The 17,621-nt window shown below is 48.5% G+C and overlaps 1 protein-coding gene across 6 annotated transcripts in view; it reads left to right on the top strand.

Moving 5' to 3' along the window:
- Window positions 1-5,664, top strand: part of ARHGEF1 (Rho guanine nucleotide exchange factor 1) — a 459,136-nt gene extending 453,472 nt beyond the window's left edge. For all 6 annotated transcript variants that reach the window (XM_078651355.1, XM_078651350.1, XM_078651354.1 and 3 more), the window contains one exon: window positions 3,595-5,664. The gene's annotated coding sequence lies outside the window, so the exon portion shown is untranslated. The remainder of the gene's footprint in view (window positions 1-3,594) is intronic.
- The last annotated feature ends 11,957 nt before the right edge of the window (window positions 5,665-17,621 follow it).

Here is a 17,621-nt window from a genome sequence, read left to right as displayed (position 1 = left end):
TATCTGGGAGAGTGGTCACCCTTGGGCATACCCCTGCGAAGCACGAACGATCCAGGGACCGACCCATTTACCCGAACGGGGGCCTTTGGGTCACAGTAGAGGAGGTGGACCCATGCTCAAAATTTCAGTCCAAAACCCAGCCTGGACGGCACTTAAGGGGAGGCCTGGAACAGGTGTTCAATGATACCACTGCAATACTTCAACAAACAGGACCGGGTTGGGTGACAGACCCCCTGTCACCAAACCTTGCACCCCTGGAAAATGCTGGACCGCCAAGGGATCTTACTTGTGGTAAACCACCTTACAGGCTCATTGAACGCCAGGGCGGACAAACTCAGCCTACAGGGCCTTGCAGGTCACAAGTGGTGTTTACATACACTTGTAGCACAAGGTCTCCTCCGCGAATGGGGAGAATATTGGCTTGATTTGCTTGCCACTGGTGATAACACGCAATGTCAGCACTTCTGCTCATTGGAGTTTCCAAGGTATCTCTCACTCAGAGATACGTTCTGCCTCGACCTTGGGACTCCTGTACATGTTTCCGCCGATACCACTTCTGCCCAGAGTTCTCAAGAAGATCAGAACTGACCAGGCCAAAGTTTTCTTATTGGTTCCAGATTGGAAAGTGAGAGTATGGTTTGCAGAACTCCTAGGCTTGAGCATCTGCCCTTTGATCAGGACGCCCCTCCAGGAGGATCTCCTGTCTCAGCAGAAAGACCGGGTCCTCCACGTTGGCCTTCACAAACTCAATCTTTGTACATGGAGCTTGAGCAGCGCCAGCTGAAAGTGTGCAACCTCCTTCCTGAGATAGTTGATGTCATCTTGGCAGCCAGGCATCCCTAAAGGAAGACTGTATATGCCTGTTGTTGGGACAAATTTATAGTTTTGTGTGGCGCATGCCAAATAGAGCCCCTTCAGGCCCAATTGTCTGATGTCCTGTTTGTTCCGTCCCTCGTCTTGCTTTTGGGCACGGTTAAAGGTAATCTTACTGGCCTTTCTGCCTTCATGCAAATGCCTGACATGTAAATTCTTATTTTAAATCTGCAGTTGTGATGAGTTTTTTTGAAAGAGTTGTAGCATCTGTTTCTCCCTTCTCCTTTCTCCATTTGTGATGCCCCAATGGGACCTCAATCTCGTTCTTACTAATTTAATGTGTACTCCATTTGAGACGATCCACCGCTGTTCCGGCTCCTCCCCATCAAAACTGTGTTCCTTGTTGCCATCACCTCAGCACAGCGTGTGAGTGGGCTCCAGGCTCTGTGTATTCATCCACCATTACTCTACCTCCTTCCCCAAGAAGCTGGGCATCCTTTCTACCAAACGTTTTGACATCATTCCACGTCGGTCAAACTATCACCCTGCTGGCGTTCTATGCCCTGCCTCACTCATCTAAGTAGAAGGAGAGACTCCATTGCTTGGATCCCTAAAGAGCGCTCAGTTTCTACATCATCCTTTCCCAAGAACAGAGGCTGGGTGATCTGGAAAAAAAGGCAAGGCTGTACAGAAACATGCCATCTCGCACAGGATTGTGCTTTGCCTTAAGATCTGCTGCGCATTGGCTAGAAAGCAGACTCTGGAAGGAATGCGTGCTCATTCTACTAGTGCCAAAGCTGCTGCTACTGCACTAGCATGCGGAGTGCCTGTGCTAGACCTATCCAAGGCTGCTACTTGGACGTCCCTCCATACATTCACAAAGCACTATCGCCTAGACAGCCAAGTCTGCAGAGAAGGGCACTTTGCTGGCTCTGTCATCCAGGACTTTCTGGTTTGTTTCTATTCACAGTCCACCTCCAATTAGGTTTTGCTTTGGCATCTGTTCAGAAGATGAGGAATCTGCGACTTGAATTCTCTACCAGAATAACTTACTTTCAATAACACTCTTTCTATTAAAGGCTCTAGCTGCAGAGCGCTCACCGACCCCTCCGGTCCTCCCCATTCTGTGATTGGACTCCAGCCATTAATAAGATCCTAGGTCTAAGAATCCGTTCACTGGGCTATCTATTTGCTTTTGGGCTCTGCATCTGGGGGTGCGAACAGTTTCAAAAGCAACAGATTTCAGCACGCTTGAGTGGCAGCTGTATAGGCACTGAATATGACTTCTAGAGTGGAGCGGTACAAGCGTGGAGCCACACCGCACCATCTTCTGGCATGCAGCGGTACTATGGAAAAGTTTCTAGATACAGTCTGATGCCTGAGGACTATTCAAAAGGCGAGGAATCTGCGGCTAGATAAACTCTACAAGAAAGATCCTTACCAAAGGATAGCACCTTATTTGTTGTGGTTGCATTGCACCACAGTAACCCCCAGCACAGATAAGGTCCCTTTGAAATGATTAGAGGCAGATTTCCAGTTATGAAGTTGATACCTGCACGAATAAGATACATGAAAGTATATGGAAGTGGTGGAACAACATATGACAACAGTCACATGGGTCATAAGGTAACGCAAGGAAATTAGGTCAAAATCAAATGTGAATAAGTGGGACAGGCATTGTCCAAATCTAAGTGCCCATATTGTGTACAAGTTGTGGTTGGAAACTGGATAGAACTTGAAAATGGCCAGACATGGAATTTAGGATGGGTGGCAGTGTATCAGAAGGGTGGCATGCGTACAGGTTCGGAGACGGGAGACGAAGGTTGTCACAGCTGGTCTTTCATGCCAGATACCTATTCTCAGGACAGGAGGAGAGGATTAGGATGTGGCACTTGGGATTGAGCACCGAGTACAAGGGGACCTGCTGGAGATGTCTGTCCTTTTGTTCGTTCATCAAATAGGCAAATACCAGAGCCCGGGGGGTCAGACAGTTAAGAATTCGCAGACCAACAGGACACAGGATTTCGTGAGTGGGTAAATATTTCCACTGCCTCATGGGATTCAGGGCTGATTCCATTTTGTAATTATTTGTTGACTGTTGGATCTGTGTAGCGTAATATCAGTTGGTTCAAGTTTTTCTCCTTTCTACTTTTCTTTGCGTTTTCCCCTAACCCTCTTGTCTGTGTTGGCCCTTGTGCTGGTGGTTGTGTATTTATCCTTCTCTTTTGTTTATGTGAAGAAAAGCAGATGTGTTGTGACTTTAATATAGATTACTGTTTACTACATAATGAATGTTCTAATGTATGCAGGGACAAAGTTACAGTTTTGTCTATGTTGGAACCCTGAGGCCTGGCCTGCAAGGTGTCACAGGATGGTTGCAAAATAAACCTCCTGTTACTTAACCCCTTCACTGCGGCGGCTATTCCGCCGTAGTGCTAAGGGGGAGGGGCGCCACGCGGCGGGCGCATGCTGGTGACGGAATCGCTCCGTCACCAGCCTCGGTTGCGCTGTGCTCATGACGGAGCGGTTCCGTCACGGCCCCGCCCGCTCAATGGAACGCTCAGCGCAGGTGCGGAATCTGCGCAGGCGTGCCGAGCGGGCTGTGACGGAACCGCTCCGTCATCAGCACAGCCCGACCGCAGCTGATGACGGAGTGGTTCCGTCACCAGCAGGGGAGAGGTTAAAGAAACACATCAGAGTGATTGTTACAGAATGTTTGCTTTGTATGATTTTTCAAGTTCTTTCGCTCATATATGTATGCCTTTCTGTTGACCCTTGCAGGTTGTTCCTGATGTACAAAGAGGAATTTGTGGGGCTTCCTGAACGCTCGCTTGCTGCACTAGATAATCCAGCAGAGTGACCCTGGGACCTGGAGCCCCCTTCCACTGGGATCTCCTCTGTGCTCCAGCACTCTCTTCCTTTCCTTCAAACTGTTACACTGCCAAAGTAGGACACTTGTACATAGGTATTGTCCAGGCGTATGCATACAATCGTGTCATGATGAAGACTGTGCAAAGTGCCATAGGGGCGGAAGCAATCGGCGATGTGAGCGTCTGTGTTGAGGTGAGGGAGGCGTGGAAATAACCCTTCAATTGATTAGGCATGTGGTGTGAGCTCCATGTTGAAGGCGCAATGGTTGACTTTCACCAGTTCATCACAGCTTCTGGTTTAGAGAAATGGCGTCCTGGCAGGGACAAACATCAGCTGTGCTTGGAAAGTGTCAGAGGAAGTGTTTCTAACAAGATGGGAACTCCTGCGCCTCTGCTGGGACAGCTGTGCTTTCCCCAACAGAATGAAACCTCTGCTGAGATATTCCAGGGTCTACTTCTGTATGACCCCAGAGTTACTTCCTCATTCCAATGCTGCACCTCAATTTTCAACAGAAATCCCATCATCATGTGGCCTGTGTGAAACTAAGGCTCCAAATGTATAATTTTAATCAGAAATAGAATTCACTTAGTCACAGCGGATGAAGAGAGCAGTCTGGCTTCAAACCGAGCCAGTCAAGTTGTGAATTTGACACTCGGCCTCTCCCTATCATGGCTTGTTACAAGACTATTGATCGAATCCACCAATTGAAAATCTTCTGAAGCGGCCAAAGACGGGACACCCTCACCAAGGATCACGGAATTGCAAACTTCTGGGAGTGCGTGACACGATCACAATCTGCACACATTTGTGGTGCTGCACGAGCTCGTACTACCTTAAACTGCGAGTTGAGTCTGCAGTAGTGCACATAGACCTCACCAAAGTGCCTCTTCGCTTTTTAATTTTTTTAAGATTTATATATATATGTATTCCAGGGTATTTTTTTATATATTTGAATAAAACGGAACGTAGCTGTATAGGAGCGTGAGCTATTCACCTGCACAGATGGTGTTTTTATATATAATATATATTTTAGCGTTTTACCTTTATCGCTTGTTGTGATGGGGTGTTCTTTCTCAGCTCCGTTCTTCCTCGTACCCAACGCCCTACTTTCAGTATTGTTTTGGTTCAGTGCCATGTAGCGGCAGGCTCTTTGATCAAGTATTTCCTCTCAGTAGAGAGACCATGCAAGGCTTAATGGGTGTTTTGAGATTCCATAACTTGTAACCATGATTGCTCGAGCAAAACCTCTGTTTCCTCTTCCATCCTGTCTTTTGCTGGTCCCATCCCCCTACCCCCTGTTTCTTAAGTCGTGACAGTGCTGAGGGGTCAGAGAGGTTGGTGGCCAGTTTTTGAAAACTCTGCCTTTCCCACTCACTTCATTGTCAGTACTGCCAAGTGTTGCCATGTTATTCATTGCCAAAATGTGTGGTTATTATGTGTCTATTACACATTAACAGAATGCGCACTCGCCTGCAATCTAGTGTTAAAGTAATTTCCATTTTCAGTTGCTCAAGAAAATGGGAGAGCTTAAAAGAAAATCAGCTTTTGTGGTATTATGTTTTTTTAATTATGCTTCTACGTGTGTGGGACCAAAAATGAAAACTCTTACCCGTTCTCCTACCCCAAAGTTAAAAGAATTTACGCCTGTAATATTGATGTCATGTAGGCATGTCATTGTCCCCTTTCCATTTGCTTTAATATCTGAGAGGTAAGTTGTATAGATTATTCCTGAATTGTTTTGATTCAGTTTCTTCTTTGCAATGTTCTTAGCGTTTCTCTGCTGTCTGCAATGATTGGGGTGCTATGATATATTCTTTGTGGTGGTTAGGATCTCTCCCCTTCTTTCCTCACCCTCATGACTGTATTTTATGTTATGCTAGCGGGGCATTGAGATGCTGCGGGGAAGGAGGAGAGGACCTTTGGGGAGGAGTGCAAGAGTGGGTGTAGGTACTGCCACAATAAAAGCCAGCTGTACTCCAACTTAGGCCATGTGTGATTTCTTAACAGACTTCATGAAAGCTCAAAATCTTGTTAACCCTAGTTCAGTATCAGTCATGGTGTTTGTCGATGAATGGCTACAGAGTGATGCAAGAGCCAAGGGGACAACTTGCTTTTAACTCACCGCATTCAGTCAAAATTCTCACCTCAAGAACCCTATTCCATCTCTACCTTTATTAGTAGCGTTTGTGGCAAGAATCTATTGTGAAATAGCTTCCTAGTCCTAGCATGAGCTTGCCTTTAGAAACCATTTATATGACTATTCCTCTTGTATGTCAGCATAGTACAAATGAAGAAACTAAACCACATTCTTCACCACTCCCTTCGCCACTCCCTTCCCGCTAGCTACTAATCCTTAGCGTATGCTTCCTTTTTTGGAAACGATTCTCATGATAAAATCCTTGTTCTCATAAACAACTTGCACTCTCTTAAAATCTGTCCATGCCTTTTTAAATGTTTTCAGCATGTGTAGCTGTAGATCACATGCTTTGCACACTCCTGCCATTTAGTGTTGGTGTCAGAATGTTACAAGTTGTTTGTCTTCCAAGAAGAATTGGTTTTGAGGTTACTCGTGATACCCGACTCTGAAACCCACCAGGACACAGACTCCAGCTCAGATTTATTATTCTACCCTCTGATTTGGAAATATCCCTAAAACTCCATTGGGCTGTGCACCAAAGTACACAACAGTTGCCACCACACGACAAGTGCATCATTTGAAAAGAAGTCAGAAAACAAGCTGTTGTGGGACAAATCATCAACAGCTGAACAACTTTCACGCCAAGTACATTTCACTTATGTTATCCGAATCGACAGAAAAGAATATCTTATGTTATGCTACGTTAAAATATTTATAGAGCGCTTTACTGCCCAAACAACGGGACGTCCCAGCGCTGACTAAGATAGATTGGGAAAGAGAGGCAGCTTAGTGATCGGAGAATAGCCAAGTCTTCACAGCCTTTCTAAAAACCCAGTGGTCCGAGATGCAATGAGTAGGAAAAGGTAGGGAGTTCCAAAGGGCAGACGCCAATGCCTTGAACGAGCGACCACCTACTCTTGCCCTGGGTACCCGAGGCACTCTGGCCAGATGGAGATCTGCTGAGCGCAGAGCACGGGCAGGTGGGTAAGGGAGATACGTATCACTCAGAATCCTAGGGCAGAGCCTGGGAAGATCTTATGGAGGATGCAAAAAGCTTTAAGGTGGATTCTCTGTTCTATTGGCAGCCAGTGTAACTAGCGCAGGAGGTCAGAGACGTGACAGTACTTAGGGAACGCAAACAGAGCGCGGGCTGCAGCATTCTGGGCACTTTGGTGCCTCTTAATCACTGACTTATTAGAGCCAAGGAACAACGCATTGCGGTAGTCCAATCTAGCCAGGACATTGGATTGGACAATCAGCTGCCGGGTGTTGGGATCAACAAGTCCTAGAATAGGCTTTAAGCGACTTAGCAGTCCAAAGCAGGTGCCTGCTACTGATTTAGCGTTGGCATCAGAGGAGAGGGTGCTATCCACCCAAACTCCCAGGTTCTTGACCACAGATTTAGGCTGGGGGATGCACCAAAGATGGAAGTCCCTACCCACAAGGAGGGTTTCAGATTTGGTGGAATTCAATTGGAGGTAATTGTCAGCCATCTAATCAGAGATAGCCGTCCGGTCTTCCTGAAATTCTGCTGAATCCTGACTAGGATTGCTAGAGAAGGAAAGCACCATCTGCGTGTTGTCAGCGTATGACACCAAGGAGATGATCCAGGCGTCGAATATAGACATTGAATAGGGTAGGGCTCAATGCTGAGTCCTGGGGAATGCCACAGCGTAGCGGGTGTATGAGGGAGTAGAAAGGAGGGGAGATGACTTGAAAGGTCCGGTCGGCCAGGAAAGACGAGAACCAAGAGAGGGCCTTGCCATCGATGCCGATCTCCCTGAGTTGATGTAGTAAAATCTTGTAGGAGACTGTTGGAAATGGGATCCCTGGCTGGCCAGGGCTTTCGCCAAGGTCAGTCAGAGACCACCACTCCCAAGTCAGGGCAAGGGAGTTACACGCCAAGATAACCCCTGCTCACCCTCTAGGTAACGTGGCGCGAGCAGCAAGGCTAAACTTGGAGGCGATGTAAGTTAAGTATTTGCGCATGCACCCCAGCAACAACATTCAGGACCCACCACAAAGGAAACTCCACACAAGGTTATATAAAAATAGCCTTTGTATTACACCAAAAACACATTAGATAAAACACACACTTTACAATGTGCCAGAGGCACGGGCAGCATTTACAGGGGATATTTACAAGACAGGGCCACCTGGACCACTGTCAGGAATCAGAAGTAGCACTTGCAGAAATAGCACTTTGAATATAAATCACTATAGCACAAAATAGCACACAACCAGTAATCACTGGTAACCAGGATCTCACTAGCACCACCTGTACTAGGGAGAAAACAACCACCTACACATCACAATACCTGTAGGGGTGGAAGCACATAACACATGATGCAATGCATAACATTCATTCAGAGGTGTAAGGAGGAAAACACATGATGCATTACACATTCAGAGGTGTAAGGCACATGACGCATAAAAACACATTCAGAGGTGCAGAAAGTACAATTGCGCCAAACTCACGTAAGTCACCACCTGTGACTGTCCCTAGGCCACCTGGCCTTGTGGGGGCTAGGACGCCCTGTGTCCAATGTCAGGGGGCCTAAACGGAGCAGTTGCCCACAAAGTGCTGGGCAACTGGGTAGCACAATGATGGGGCCAATGTTGGAGCCTCGCAGGCTCTGCAGAAATCACTTGTGCCCCCTAAGCCCCTCCGGGCTCTAAAGCAACAATGGCCGCCGTTGGAGTCCCCCTCCTGGGGACTCGAAGCACAAGTGGGGCACCTGGAGCCTCTCCTGGCTCTGCATAAGCAAGATGCCCCCTGAGCCCCTCGGGCTCAACACAAAAATGCCCCCTGGACGCTTCTGTGCGCTTCAGCAGGGAGAAATCGACCGCCCCTACCAAATCTCACGCATCTCGCGTGAGTCGCGTATCCCCCGAGGCACACTCACCGGTCTCGAGGCGGCGGTCTTCTTCACGAGAGCTCCCGCTCCTCGGGGCTCTCTGCAGACTTCTCCCCTGAGCTCTCCCTTGCTTTGGGAGCCTGGGGGGGACGAGGAAGGACGCCGGCTTCTCCCCTTACCGGAGCACGGGGTGGCCTCCCGTCTGCTTCTGGTTGCCTCTCTCCTACCCCCGGCCTGCCTGACTTCCAGGTCGCGGCTGCGGGGCGGGACTTCTGGTCGGCCTGCTCCCTGATTGGCCGGCCGGCAGGAACACTTCCGGGTCGTCGCGGGCAGCGCGGCGGCCCGTCTCCGGTGCTTCTAGGCGGGGGCTGAAGTTACCGAGGGGTCGGCACCCTCGAAGAAAATGCGAAAACGGGCGGCAAGGTCCCTGGCAGGGTGGGCACCTGCCAGGCGACAAAACCCTCGAAAATAAGCGAGGTGGCACTCGCTTGGGGCGGCCAATGCCGGGTGGGCACCGGCCTCTTCAAATAAAGCGCTCCCAGCGCTACAAGCCACAAGAAAGCGCTCCAAAGCGCTATAGCAGAACAAAAGCGCTCCCAGGCGCTAGGAGGAATCTGAAAGCGCTTCCAAGCGCTAAGAGGCAATTCCAGCGCTCCCAGCGCTAGAGGACAGCCCAAAGTCCAGCAAAAGTCCTCCAGGGGGGCAGGGGGGGAAAGGCTGGGCCCAGAGCCAGCACACTGGGCCTCCAAGCAGGGAGACACCCCAAGTGGCGGTCCTCTGACCCAACAGCAGCAGCAACAGCCCCCTCAGGATCCTGGAAGAGAACAACCTCAGTGGGGACACAGCCCCATTTTTATACAGTATTTCCCTTTGTCTGAAGGTGCAGGGTGGGGGCGGAACCAGTCGCAGCTGGTTCTTGAGTACTCTGTTTACCTCAACCACCCTCTCTATTCACTGGCAGGGCTTGGGTCATTAGACACACCACAGGGGGGCGGAGCCAGCATTGTGTGGGGGAAAGCCCATCCAGGACACAGGTACACTCCTCCCACACATCACTCATGCTAATCTCCCACTCACCACCGGGCAGACCCATCTAGACTTCCTGGAGCCTGGCATGCCAGCCAGCCAATCACACGCCAGCACCCTCACAGCACACATACAGCCATGTCTAGAAATGGCGCTTCCCTACTAGACACATACATGCTGCATACACCCTCACGAGTTCACATATACCAGACTCAAGCCTGTACACCCCACGCATCAGGAACTACCAGGGACACATACATTCCCCATGCATTCCTATGGGCGGGCAGGCCTAGCTCAGCACATGCACTCAGAGTGCGCACGCACTTTCCACTGGGACACAGTGAAAGTGCGCAAAATCACCAAAATCACCATTGCCAGGTCACCATTTAAAGCAAAAAGTCTAGGGGTGAACCTGCCCTAAGGGCCAAAGTCCAACAGAGACCGTGTCGAAAGCTGCGCTCAGGTCAAGCAAAATCAGTGCCAAGGTTTTGCCCCCGTCCAGAGAGGCACGTAGCTACTCCGTAACCGCAAGCAGAGTGGACTCCTTACTGTGCTGAGGCCAGAAACCATTTTGAGATGAGTCCAGTAAAGAATTGACTTCCAGATATTGAGTTAAAATAGCATTAAAGTGTGATTCTGTAATTCTGTTGAGAAACGGAAGCATGGAGATTGGTCGGAGGTTTTCAGGCCTGGAAGCCTCCAGTGTCGGTTTTTTCAGCATAGGAACAACTTTGGTGCGTTTCCCCGATTTGGGGATAGACCCAGAGGATAGAGACAGATTGATCAGTTCCAGGTACAAAGGTAAGAGATATTGCTGGAACTTTGTGAAAATGTCAGGTTTCAGAGGATCATCTGGGGACCCTGACTTTACCTTGACAAGCAAGGCTTCCAGGGCTTTGGAGGAAATAGGAGGAAAAGAGGAGGGAGAGTAGGTCTCAAGGGCAAAGGGAGGACTCCTCAGGGGGTCAGGAGCTGTATTCCCAGGACAAAAACTGCTATAGATACGCTCAACCTTACTGATGAAGAATTTAGACAGTACCTCACACTGCAAGTTGGAAGATATTGTGCTGTCGGGGGCAGAGAGGGATTTCAACATATCTTTCAGAAGGGTAAAACTAGGGTTGCTACTTGTGTTAATCTTACTAGCATAGTATGCAGCCCTAATCTTCCGGACAAGTTTATGATGGGCCTTAATCGCGTTTCTATACCGTGATTTGGCTATAGGGTCGTAAGACCGTCTCCAGGCTCATTCTAGAACCTTACAATTCTTCCTTGCTTATGTTAGTGACTCGTCAAACCAGGTGTTGACCCGCGCACTTTTAGGGTCGATTAGTTTGGCCGGGATACATTTATCCAGAGCTTGAGTGACCCACCCCAGGAAGGATTTATTGGCTGCCTCTATATTAGCGGGCCGCTCCAGTCTCTGAGTACTTAGGGCAGTTTGGAAAGCAGCAGGGTCCAGTTTATGCCAAGACGATTCAGAAAAGGGGGTGGTGATGGACAGATCATCTGAGTTAAACAGAAGACTCATACCCAGTCAAAAGATCAGGGCTTGATCCATCACTGTTTTTTAGCTCACTGCACCATCCCAGCTCAGAACCTGGCTATATGCAAATTAGTCTGACCCTGGCCCAGTGCATCATGGGAACAGGGCAGACCAAACTACCAAGCCAATTCTTTACTGGAAAGGAAACAAGCTTCCGGGGACCGGTTTCTGGCATTGCAGCCATCTTCGGCCCGGCTTGCTTGAATCTTGATGGTGCAGTGAGCAAGGGACTCATGTCTGAGCATACCCTGCCACTCCTATAGTGGCCAAAACGATTCAGAAAAGGGGGTGGTGATGGACAGAGCATCTGAGTTAAACAGAACACTCATACCCAGTCAAAAGATCAGGGCTTGATCCATCACCGTTTTTTAGCTCACTGCACCATCCCAGCTCAGAACCTGGCTATATGCAAATTAGTCTGACCCTGGCCCAGTGCATCATGGGAACAGGGCAGACCAAACTACCAAGCCAATTCTTTACTGGAAAGGAAACAAGCTTCCGGGGACCGGTTTCTGGCATTGCAGTCGTCTTCGGCCCGGCTTGCTTGAATCCTGATGGTGCAGTGAGCAAGGGACTCATGTCTGAGCATACCCTGCCACTCCTATAGTGGCCAAAGCGATTCAGAAAAGGGGGTGGTGATGGACAGAGCATCTGAGTTAAACAGAACACTCATACCCAGTCAAAAGATCAGGGCTTGATCCATCACCGTTTTTTAGCTCACTGCACCATCCCAGCTCAGAACCTGGCTATATGCAAATTAGTCTGACCCTGGCCCAGTGCATCATGGGAACAGGGCAGACCAAACTACCAAGCCAATTCTTTACTGGAAAGGAAACAAGCTTCCGGGGACCGGTTTCTGGCATTGCAGCCATCTTCGGCCCGGCTTGCTTGAATCCTGATGGTGCAGTGAGCAAGGGACTCATGTCTGAGCATACCCTTCCACTCCTATAGTGGCCAAAATGATTCATAAAGGGGGTGGTGATGGACAGAGCATCTGAATTAAGCAGAACACTCCTACCCAGTCAAAAGATCAGGGCTTGATCCATCACCGTTTTTTAGCTCCCGGTCCCCGGAAGCTTGTTTCCTTTCCAGTAAAGAATTGGCTTGGTAGTTTGGTCTGCCCTGTTCCCATGATGCACTGGGCCAGGGACAGACTAATTTGCATGTAGCCAGGTTCTGAACTGGGATGGTGCAGTGAGCTAAAAAACGGTGATGGATCAAGCCCTGATCTTTTGACTGGGTAGAAGTGTTCTGCTTACTTCAGATACTCTGTCCATCACCACCCCCCTTTTTGAATCAGTTTATGCCAAGGACATTTATTCAAAGAGTTACGATGGGGCTGTAATTTGAAGCCTGCTAGATGTATCCGTAAGAAATTGAGGGAGTGGTCAGTCCAAGTCATAGGAGAGGGGGCCTGCACCTCTAAGGATGGGAAATTTGGAAAAACTGGGTCGAGGAGGTGGCCAGCTCGGTGTGTGGCCCCGGGACCAATTGCAACAATTGACAGGCTGCCATATCACCGAGGAAGTTAATGATGTCGGGGGCGTGTTGTGACTCCAAATGCAGGTTCAGGTCGCCTAAAATGTTAAAGTTGGCTGTCTGCAGTACCAGTGTGGTGACAGCATTGGCTAGGGCTTCTCTAAAGCTTTTCGACGGGCTAGGCGGGCGATAAATGAGTAGCCCAGAAAATGTTAAAGTGTTCATCAGTGCAACTTTAACAAGCATTGGCATTGCCAATAGGTCTCGCTTTTGGGACCTTATAAGTGTTTAGTTATGCAGCACAATATCCTTGGTGCAACAACATCAACTTGTGATTGGCTAAACACTTATAAGGTCCCAAAGGCAAGACCTATTGGCTATGCCAATGCTTGTGTTTTTTTTTTTTTAAACTATGCTTTATGCACGTTTACAGAGATGGAAACACTGTCAAAACGTGAATAACCTTTAAAGGTATTCCAGATAATCCATTGGTAGTGCAGATTTTTCGCATTAGTAAATTACATCTGCAGGTGTAAATTACTTTTTCGCTCTCCCAAGTGTTATGTTGCAATGTTAGCAGGGGGGCATAAACTGCTATCAGATTCTCAACATAGCCTTTGCATAAAATGACTACAGCTGGCTCCTAAGCTGTCGAGAGCCTGGGGGTTCCTGGGCCCTCGGGGGCGGACAGTCAGTCAGGTTTGTCTAGGAACTGTAAGAGCGGGAGAGAGCTACGAGTGGGCATAGTGAAAGAGGTGGGGGATGAGACAAAGAAAGAGAGAAGGGGGCGAGAGGAGGAGAAAGGATATGAAGACGAGAGATGAGAAAAGATAGCGAGTGAAATAGAAGAAAGACGAGGGAGAAAACAGGAAACCAAGCAGAAGCTCACAGACGGAGAAACAGAACAAGAGGAGAGATAGAGAGAGAAATAATAAAAGACTGAGAAAACAAGGTAAAGATGACAAGAGAAAGAGAAATGCGATATATTGGGGGTTCCTGGGCCCTCGGGGCGGACAGTCAGTCAGGTTTGTCTAGGAACTGTAAGAGCGGGAGAGAGCTATGAGTGGGCATAGTGAAAGAGGTGGGGGATGAGACAAAGAAAGAGAGAAGGGGGCGAGAGGAGGAGAAAGGATATGAAGACGAGAGATGAGAAAAGATAGCGAGTGAAATAGAAGAAAGACGAGGGAGAAAACAGGAAACCAAGCAGAAGCTCACAGACGGAGAAACAGAACAAGAGGAGAGATAGAGAGAGAAATTATAAAAGACTGAGAAAACAAGGTAAAGATGATAAGAGAAAGAGAAATGCGATATATTAGGGAAAAATGCGAGATGAAAGGACAGAGCGTAACAGAACAAGCTGGCAAGAGAGCAGGAGACTGTGAGGCAAATGGAGGAGAGTTAAATAGAGCGCTGGTTTGAAAGAGAGGGCAGAGGGAAGATACGAGTGGGGGAAGGAAGGCGGAAATAATGGAGATAGAACCGAGATAAAGTAAGACATAATTTAAAAACACACGGAATTCCCTACTCGCCGGACATGAAAGGGTGCTCGGAAAGAGGCGCTTAATTACTCATGACAACAAAGGAAAGGCAGATGGCTGCACGTGCACTCAAGCTTGTAGCCAGCCACCCAGCCAGCCAGCCAGCCAGCCAACGCCTTGGTAGCATTTTCGAGATCCCCTTTACTAAAAGTCGAGAAACAGCACATGCGCCGTTTTAGATTCGACCTAAAAAGTGCGCTTTCACAGTTGGGGATACCTTCCGGGCTGAGACTACAGGTAAATGTAAAAATTTAAATGTAGTAGTTCTTGTATAGCGCCCAAATCGGCCCCTGAAGGGGTATCTCAGGCGCTTGTACGCATACCGCTGTGGAACCCTTCCTGGCTTTCCATGTGAAGTGCCCACTCCTGGGCACCCCCAGGGTGAAGCCAGGCATCCTAGCGCTGTTGGGGCCGTTGTGGAGATTAAGCAAGCTATTGTCCAGAGTCACAGAGTGGGACCCATGATTAGAATAGGCACCGAGGCGAGAATGATCAGGTCCGAGGAAATGGAGCCCAAACCCGCTGAGCCGGGAATTGAACCCTGGTCCCGGGCTAGACCTGTATCAGGGTCTGCCGCTCTAACCATTGAGCCACACTTCCCCACTGGTGTAGGTAGCTTTGTATTTAATTGCAATCCCAACCCCCCTCCCCCCACCCCCCTCTCCTGGCCTTTCTGTTCAAGTTGTTCATAGCATAGCTGGCAGGCAGGGTCAGGGCCGGTATAGCAATAGAGTCCTCAGAGAGCCACGTCTCTGTAAGGAATACAATATATGGGGACCCTTCAAGTAGAAGATCCAACAACTCTGCATAGTGCTTGACCAAACAGCAGCAATTTAGGCTTCAAATTCTTGATTCCTTCAAATTGGAGGTGGGAGCTGCAGAGCGCAAGCAAGGGCTAACCTTAAAGTTGCCTTGATTACAGCAAGAGGGACAAGCTCCAGGGGACCAGTTCTGATTCTCACAAGGACGTCATAGCATAAGACAAAAATGGCCTCACGCGAATAAACCAATGCCATAACTTGTGTAGCTGTTCACTTTGCTTTACTGCACTCTTAATGTTATGCTCTGTGCTTACTATGTTCTTAGAATGTTTCTGGCTCCTAGCAACTGTGCTGTGATTCAGTTGAGCTGGAGCTGTTGTGGGACTTGGTGTTCACCTTCTCTCTCCTCCATGTAGCCTTAATAAATCCTTATACTTCAACCCTGGCCAGAGTGATCACTACAACCAACCTGTGGGGAAACTACCGAGCAGAGTGCCTGGCTCCTGACGACATCCAGGCGTGGACGGGCACAAATGGGCTTGCCTTTGGCGCACCCGCTTCAACGTGCATCAAATACCTGGGCGGGCACAACTCGCTCCTACCAGGCTCGTCATGGATTGCCTGAAGCTGGCCAATCAGAGCGGAGCACAGCCCGTGTTTAAAAAACATAATACTACGTAGAACAGAGTCAAACAAAGCAGCGTGCAAAATAGCTTTTCAATGTAATCAGACAGTTTCATGTCACTAAAACCACTCGTACCAACAGCGCGTCCGCGCTGAGGCGTGCATCAAATAACTGGGGGGCACAACTGGCTCCTCCCAGGCTTGTCCCGGATTGGCTGAAACTGGCCAATGAGAGCAGAGCACAGCCAGTGTTTAAAAAAACATAAAACTACCTATGACCATGACTTATTTTGCTGGAGGGCATGGAAAACCGACACTTTGAATTCTACTGATCCTGAATTGAGAAGTTCTAATTGTCGGACCAAGGCATGGTCTGTTACTTCTGTCTCCCAAGGGACCACAATGAAAGTGTGTGTATGGCCTCTAACATCTTTTGATCCAGAAAGATAGGTCCTCACTGATGCCATCAAAGGTGGACGCATAATACCAAACGTGACTCACCAACTGCAGCGTTTGATGATGATTTGGTGTCGTTTTCTCTGACATTAAATTGGGGAGGACAGACCAGTAGCCCAGAAGACAAAAAAATCAGTGGCGTACCGCTTGCATTTCATTGCAGAACTCTGACGAAGAATTTGTGGACACTCCATTAAAACTGGATTCAGGACAAAGACAGCACCTTTGCTTTCTTCACTAATGGTGCCCATAGCTCGGAGATTGGACTGAAAGCTCCCGTCGGGCTCCCTCCGCAACAACTTTCAAGACTGCAAACAGTTATGAACGATGCAGCCAGACTGATTTTTAAGAAGCCCAGGAGTACGCATGATTCGCCCCTCCTGCGCCAATTACATTGGCTCCCTATCAGACAGAGAGCAATGTTTAAAGGTCTGTGCATCGCACACAAGGCAGTATATGGCAATGCGCCCAGCTACATTAAAGCCCGACTGTCTTGTTACACTCCTGGTAGGACATTACGTTCATCAGAGGATACTCTTTTGGTCAGTCCACGCTTCCGCCTGTCCACTGTGGGCGGGCGGGCCTTTTCGACCATTCTTCCTGCATCTTGGAATAATTTGCCATTTCACCTTCGTAAGGAGTCTAATCTACTGCCGTTTCGTCGGATGCTAAAAATGGTGCTCTTTCAAGAAGCATGGGGCGTGATGTAAGTTGGTTGCCTGTCCTGTAATATCCGGTGTTTACCCTGAACAAGCGCTTAGAGACCTATAGGTGATAACGCGCTATATACATTGAAATAAATAAATAAATAAAAGCTGTTGAGGATTGCCCTCCAGGGGATCCACACTTGTAGCCCAGTTTCAACTCAATGGAGTTTGGTGCAGAGTAAGAGCCATGGCTTGCTCAAGCAAAGACAATTGATAAAACCTCAACACTTGGCACCTCTCTCTTGAGAGTAGCCCTCACCAAAGAGTCTTTGACACTGGAAACACCTCAGCTCTAATCCATCAGAAATGTAAGGCTGAGAAAGTGATAACACGTCTTTGGTACTGAAAGAGCCTTTGAAGCCAAGTGCATTGTGGGCACAGATTACACCTGCTCACCTTTTTCAGAAACTGAACAAATTGGCTCCTTGCGGTGGAAAATCTACATCGAAGTGTATGATTATAGGATCGCCTCCTCCACGGAAGGTCCCACACAGAAGAGAAAGCTTGGATTTGTTCACGGCAGCCTTGGATAAATGGCTGACTTCTACTAAAGAGAAAGCAGCAGGCATTTTCCATGTGTACCTCTCCTCCAAATCTATTACAAGATGTATATACAGATTTACAACCAGGTGCCTGGTAAGGTAAGAGAAGCAGAGGTCACTTAAGGACCCGGGGCTCTAAGGCATGTGCCAAATGCCTCCTGTGATCCCGTAAGGTAAGCGAGAAGCAGAGGTGGGAGCATTATGTCAAGGAGCATTCCAAACAGTCTCTTAAGGATCCAGGGCTCTACGACAATAAGAAAAGT

The sequence above is a fragment of the Lissotriton helveticus genome, chromosome 7 (assembly GCF_964261635.1).
Source record: "Lissotriton helveticus chromosome 7, aLisHel1.1, whole genome shotgun sequence".
Taxonomy (NCBI): Eukaryota; Metazoa; Chordata; class Amphibia; order Caudata; family Salamandridae; genus Lissotriton; species Lissotriton helveticus.
The sequence above is the reverse complement of the archived record's forward strand: the minus strand, read 5'-3'. Positions and strand labels throughout refer to the sequence as shown.